The 5955-nt window shown below is 39.9% G+C and overlaps 1 protein-coding gene across 9 annotated transcripts in view; it reads left to right on the forward strand.

Annotated features, from left to right (window-relative positions):
• CCDC18 (coiled-coil domain containing 18) overlaps positions 1 to 5955 on the forward strand; it is a 100543-nt gene that overhangs the window by 19373 nt on the left and 75215 nt on the right. The gene's annotated exons all lie outside the window — the stretch shown is intronic.

Below are 5955 nucleotides of genomic sequence, written 5' to 3' on the forward strand. Positions count from 1 at the left end.
TCGTGATCCACCCGCCTCGGCCTCCCAAAGTGCTGGGATTACAGGCATGCGCCACCATGCCCAGCTGATTTTTTGTATTTTTAGTAGAGACGGGGTTTCACTATGTTGACCAGGATGGTCTCCATCTCTTGACCTCGTGATCCACCCGCCTCGGCCTCCCAAAGTGCTGGGATTACAGGCGTGAGCCACCGCGCCTGGCCAGAAATTCATTTTTATCACTTCAGTGAAAATGAAGACAGATTAGGTACCCTTCAACTAGTCTTCCTCAATCTGCTACTCTGAGAGGGCCTTGCTTCTACCTCTGAGAGGGAAAGTTTCTTGAACTGATTCTATATAGAAATATAGTGAGTTTATTACATTCATTTATTATATTCATTTAGTATCTCTAAGTAATATCACATGGTAATGAAATATGTATAGAGAAACACCACAGTTGCATATTCAGATATTGAACTCAACAGAGAGGTCTGGTAAAGAGATACTAATATGGGAGACTTCCATCTTGAGATAACAATTAAAGCAGAGGAAGTTTATGATTCTGTTCAAAGAAAGGTATAAAGGCAGAGGAAAGAATGTTTAGGTAGAAGGGTAGAATAAGATGGGTGTTCATTTTTTTTTTTTTAAAGAAAGAAAAAGAATGAAAGAAAGAGGAAGAGAAAAAGAAAAAGAATGAAAGAGAGAAAGAAAGAGGAAGAGAAAGAAGGAGAGAGAATGGGAGTCTTGCTTTATTGCCCAAGCTAGAATGCAGTCTGAAAATGGGTATTGAAAACCTCTTTTGTGCCAATAATTGTCCTTAGCAATGGAGACAGGAAGGAATAAGGGAGGAAAATAACAAACAAGCAGCCAACCAATATTTCATTTAAACCTGTGAAATGCTATGAGGAGTGATTTACTTCCAATTACGTAGTCACTTTTAGAGTAGGTGTGATGTGGTACTGATAAGAATGTATGTTTTGTGGATTTGGAGTGGAGAGTTCTATAAATGTTTATTAAGTTTACTTGTTCCGGGTCTGAGTTCAAGTCCTGGATATCCTTGTTAATTTTCTGTCTCGTTGATCTAATGTTGACAATGTGATATTAAAGTCTCCCACTATTATTGTGTGGGAGTCTAAGTCTCTTTATAAGTCATTAAGAACTTGCCTTATGTATCTGGGTGCTCCTGTATTGGGTGCATATATATTTAGGATCATTAGCTCTTCTTGTTGCATTGATCTTTTTACCACTGTGTAATGTCCTTCTTTGCCTCTTTTGATCTTGGTTGCCTTAAAGTCTATTTTATCAGAGGTGAGAATTGCAACTCCTGCTTTTCATTTATTTATTTATTTTTGCTCTCCATTTGGTTGGTAAATCTTCCTCCATCCCTTTGTTTTGAGTCTTTGTGTATCCTTGCATGTGAGATGGGTCTAGATGCAGCATATCAATGGGTTTTGGCTTTTTACTCAATTGGCCTGTCTGTGTCTTTTGATTAGGGAATTTAGTCGATTTAAATTTAGGATTAATAACAATATATGTGAGTTTAATCCTGGCATATGATGCCAGCTGGCTGTTTTGCCCATTATTTGATATAGATTCTTCATTATGTTGATGCTCTTTACCTTTTGGTATATTTTTGGAGTGTCTGATACTGGTTGTTCCTTTCTATGTGTAGTGCTTCTTTCAGAAGCTCTTGTAAAGCAGGCCTGGTGGTGATGAAATCTCTGAGTGCTTGCTTGTTCACAAAAGATTTTATTTTTCCTTCACTTATGAAGCTTAGTTTGGCTGGATATGAAATTCTGGGTTGCAAGTTCTTTTCTTTAAGGATGTTGAATATTGTCCCCCACTCTATTCTGGCTTGTAGGGTTTCTGCTGAGAGATCTGCTGTGAGTCTGATAGGCTTCCCTTTGTGGGTAACCTGACCTTTCTCTCTGGCTGCCCTTAGCATTTTCTCCTTCATTTCAACCCTGGTGAATCTGATGATTATGTGCCTTGGGGTTGCTTTTCTTGAGGAATATCTTTGTGGTGTTCTCTGTATTACCTGGAGTTGAATATTGTCATGCCTTGCTAGGTTGGGAGAGTTTTTCTGAATAATATCCTAAAGAATATTTTCCAGCTTGGATTCATTCTCTCTGTCACATTCAGGTACACCTATCAAACATAGATTAGGTCTTTTCACATAGTCCCATATTTCTTGGAGACTTTGCTCATTCCTTTTTACCCTTTTTTCTCTAATCTTGTCTTCTCATTTTATTTCATTGAGTTGGTCTTCGACCTCTGATATCCTTTCTTCTGCTTGATCAATTCAACTGTTAAAACTTGTGCATACTTCGTGAAGTTCTCGTATTGTGTTTTTCAGCTCCATTAATTCACTTATATTCCTCTCTAAATTGTCTATTCTCATTAGCATTTTGTCAAACCTTTTTTCAAGGTTCTTAGTTTTTTTGCATTGGGTTAGAACATGTTCTTTTAGCTCACAGAAGTTTCTTATTATCCACCTTCTGAAGCCTGATTCTGACAATTCATCACACTCATTCTCCATCAGGCCTTGTTCCCTTGCTGATGAGTAGCTGCAATCCCCTGAAGGAGGAGAGGCATTCTGATTTCAGATGTTTTCAGCCTTTTTGCGCTGGTTTCTTCCCATCTTTGTGGATTTATCCACCTGTCGGCTTTGTAATTGCTGACTTTCAGATTGGGTCTCTGAGTGGACGTCCAGCTTGTTGGTGGTGATGTTATTTCTGTTTGTTTTTCTTTGGCAGATGCCCTTCCCCCACAGAGCTGGACCTTCCCGGGTTCAGCTGTGCTTGCTGTGAAACTCTCAGCCGTCAGTGTTTCCAATTGGTGTTTTCTTGTGGGGGTGGGACCAGCCGAGCCCGATCACCTGGCTCCCCATCTTGGAGCCCTCTTTTTTTCTTTTCCTAATTGAATGGTCGATTCTCTCCCAGGTGCCCCAGTCACCCTCCGAAAAGGTGCCGGGATCTATGCAATTTCCCTGCAGCAACCGCGCCGGCTGAAACAGCAGTGCTGAGATTCGTGGCGTTTTTCTGCCCGGGAATCTCCCGGTCTGGCTCCCGGCTTCAGTTCCCCTTTCAATCAGCCGAATGGGTGACTCTGCCTCCCCGGAGCTCCAAACGCCAAGCAAAAGGGCACGCAGTCCCGCATACTCCGCACTGAGAACCGCCATGCCGGGACACCGGCTAAACAGCTGCGCCGGCCAAAAGAGTAGCTCTGGAGACCTGTGGGGCCCCTCCGCTGGGAATCTCCTGGTCTGTAGGCAACAAAAATTCTTCTGGAAGTCTGGCATATCCCCTCACTCCCTGCACCTTCACTGGGAGCTGCAATCCTGAGCTGCTGCTAGTCAGCCATCTTGGATCTCTCTCCCAAAGATAGGTGTTCATTTATTAAACAATTATGAAATTCCTTTTACATGCCAGGTACTATGCCAGTATCTGGGAGATTCAGTGATACGTAACACATGATACCTACCCTAAAGAGCTCACTGTCTAGTAAGATTGACAAATATATAAACAAATAATTTCAGTATTTTGGAATAAGAAGCATAATATTATGGAAATAAGAGGTAGTTATGGTAGGTCAGGATGAAGGTGGGGGCAGTTAATAAACTCTGGTGGGCCCAAAGAAAGCTTCACAGAGTAGGCAGTGCTTCAGCTGCTAGGGTATATCCAAGATTGTGGTATATCACCGAATAATGTTAAACAGGGAAAATTATCAAAATCTATGTTGTAGGAAGCTCACTCTGATGTCATGTGAAGATGCATTTGAGAAGTGAGAGACTTTTAAAGTCAAGGAGACTTTAAAAGACAAGGCAAGAGATATTGAAGATGAAGGAGCTGAGTAGATAGATATTAGGGATGTTAAAATTGGAGAATCTGGGATCTAGTGACCACTCGAAGCATTAGAAGTGGGCAGTATGAGAAAGAGAAAAATACAGGCTATTTTTAGGTTGCTGGTTTGAGTGACTGCTGGATGATTGCATTATGAATCAAAATTGACAATTTAGGAAAAAAAACTTAATTTTTGTTTTGGAAATGTCATAGAATATCCAGGCATAGGTTTCTGGTAGGCTTTTGTATCTATAGGTCTGGATTTAGACACTGAAATCCATACTAGGGCTGTAGTTTTGAGAATTGACAGTACTAATTAAGGTGTACAAACCCTGTACATTGACAGAGTTTATATAGAGTGAGAACAAGATGAAAGATACCCTGGGAGATAAAGAACAGGTAGATTAGCTTTTGAAAGATATTGAGAAGTGATTTAAAAAATATTAGAGAATCAGGAAAGTATAGTAAGAAAAGTCAAGGCAATAGAATATTTTATTTTATTTATTTATTTATTTATTTATTTATTTATTTTGAGATGGAGTTTTGCTCTTGTTGCCCAGGCTGGAGTGCAGTGGCGCTATCTTGGCTCACCGCAACCTCCGCCTCCTGAATTCAAGTGATTCTCCTGCCTCAGCCTCCCGAGTAGCTGGGATTACAGGCTTGCACCACTACGCCCAACTAATTTTGTATTTTTAGTAGAGTCGGGATTTCTCTGTGTTGGTCAGGCTGGTCCCAAACTCCTGACCTCAGGTGATCCACCTACCTTAGCCTCCCTAAGTGCTGAGATTGCAGGAGTGAGCCACTGTGCCTGGCCGAACATTTTAAAAAGAAGGTAGTGATCTTCAGTGCCAGATGTTGCAAATTGGTCAAGAATAATGAGGACTGAACCAGGTATGGTGGCTCACACCTGTTAATCCAACTACTCAGGAGGTGAGGTAGAAGGATTGCTTGAACTCAGGAATTAGAGGCTGCATTAAGCCATGATAATGCCACTGTACTCAGGCCTAAGTGAAAGAGCAAGACCCTGTCTGTAAAAAATTTGAAAAAAATTTTAGAAAGATGAGGAACGAGACAGGGCTATTGTTTTTTATAATCAAGGAGTCACTGGATACTTTGTAGGGAGCAATTTATTAGAAGGCACAATCTCTGAGATGGGAGAAATGGAAAGGGAGGCAGTAGAGGTAGCTAACAGACAATTCTTTACATACAGTAGGTGAAGAGGAAATAAGTGTGTGTGGCAGGTTTGCGGAGGCAGCAAATGGAAGGGGAGAAGAAAGCTAAGGTAAGGTGAAGAAGCTGTGGTAAAGTACCTAAGGGTACCCTCAACATATTAGAAGGGGGAGATGGAAGGTGCTAGTATTATAGGGAATAAAAGATGGCACGAGAGTCTGAACTATATTCAAGAAGATCAGAAGTGAGATTTTTTTTTTTTTTTTTTTAATGAAATAGGGCATTTCTTTTCCTTATGAGAAAAAAGTGGATAAAAAATACAGAAAAAAGTTTTAGGTGGAAAGAAATTGAAGGATTTTGAATTAAATGTCTTTGGTCTCATAAGTTAAGATGTTGCTTAAGTAATTTTCATAGCATAAGGAAGATAGGAGGGATTTTGGAAACTTGAGGTGAGTGTTTCTCATAATGTAGTTGCAATAAGGAAAGTTAAGAAATTCGTAAACTTTCGAGAGAATATATAAAAAGAAGAGAGCAGTCAGGAATGATGAGTTAATAAAAGGAAGCAAAGAAAACAAGAGTGGCCGGAGACAAGTGTAATATTGTCATGATAGCTAAATGGTAAAATATTTTAGAGGAGAAGTTACCAACAGTATTAAATACCAAGATCAAGGAAAAGGTCTGCAGTTGATTACAAAAAGGTCATTCCTTTGCAGTAAAACTGTGAATATCACTTGGCAGTGTAAAATATTAAAGTCTCACTAGGTACTGAAATCTTAACTGTAAATTTGTTAATTAGATCACTGTTTTGAAAGCCTTGGAGAGGGTCCTTGTGGGAATGAAATATCTTAGAAGGAATTTTTAATGAGTTACTCTGTAAGGGGAGGTAGAAGACCTAATAGGAGGAATATTCTTGGGGAGAAGGAGGACTTTATAGAGAAAAATGTTGAGAGGTTTTTTTTTTTTTTTT

Source organism: Cebus imitator, unplaced genomic scaffold, assembly GCF_001604975.1.
Source record: "Cebus imitator isolate Cc_AM_T3 unplaced genomic scaffold, Cebus_imitator-1.0 Scaffold166, whole genome shotgun sequence".
NCBI lineage: Eukaryota > Metazoa > Chordata > Mammalia > Primates > Cebidae > Cebus > Cebus imitator.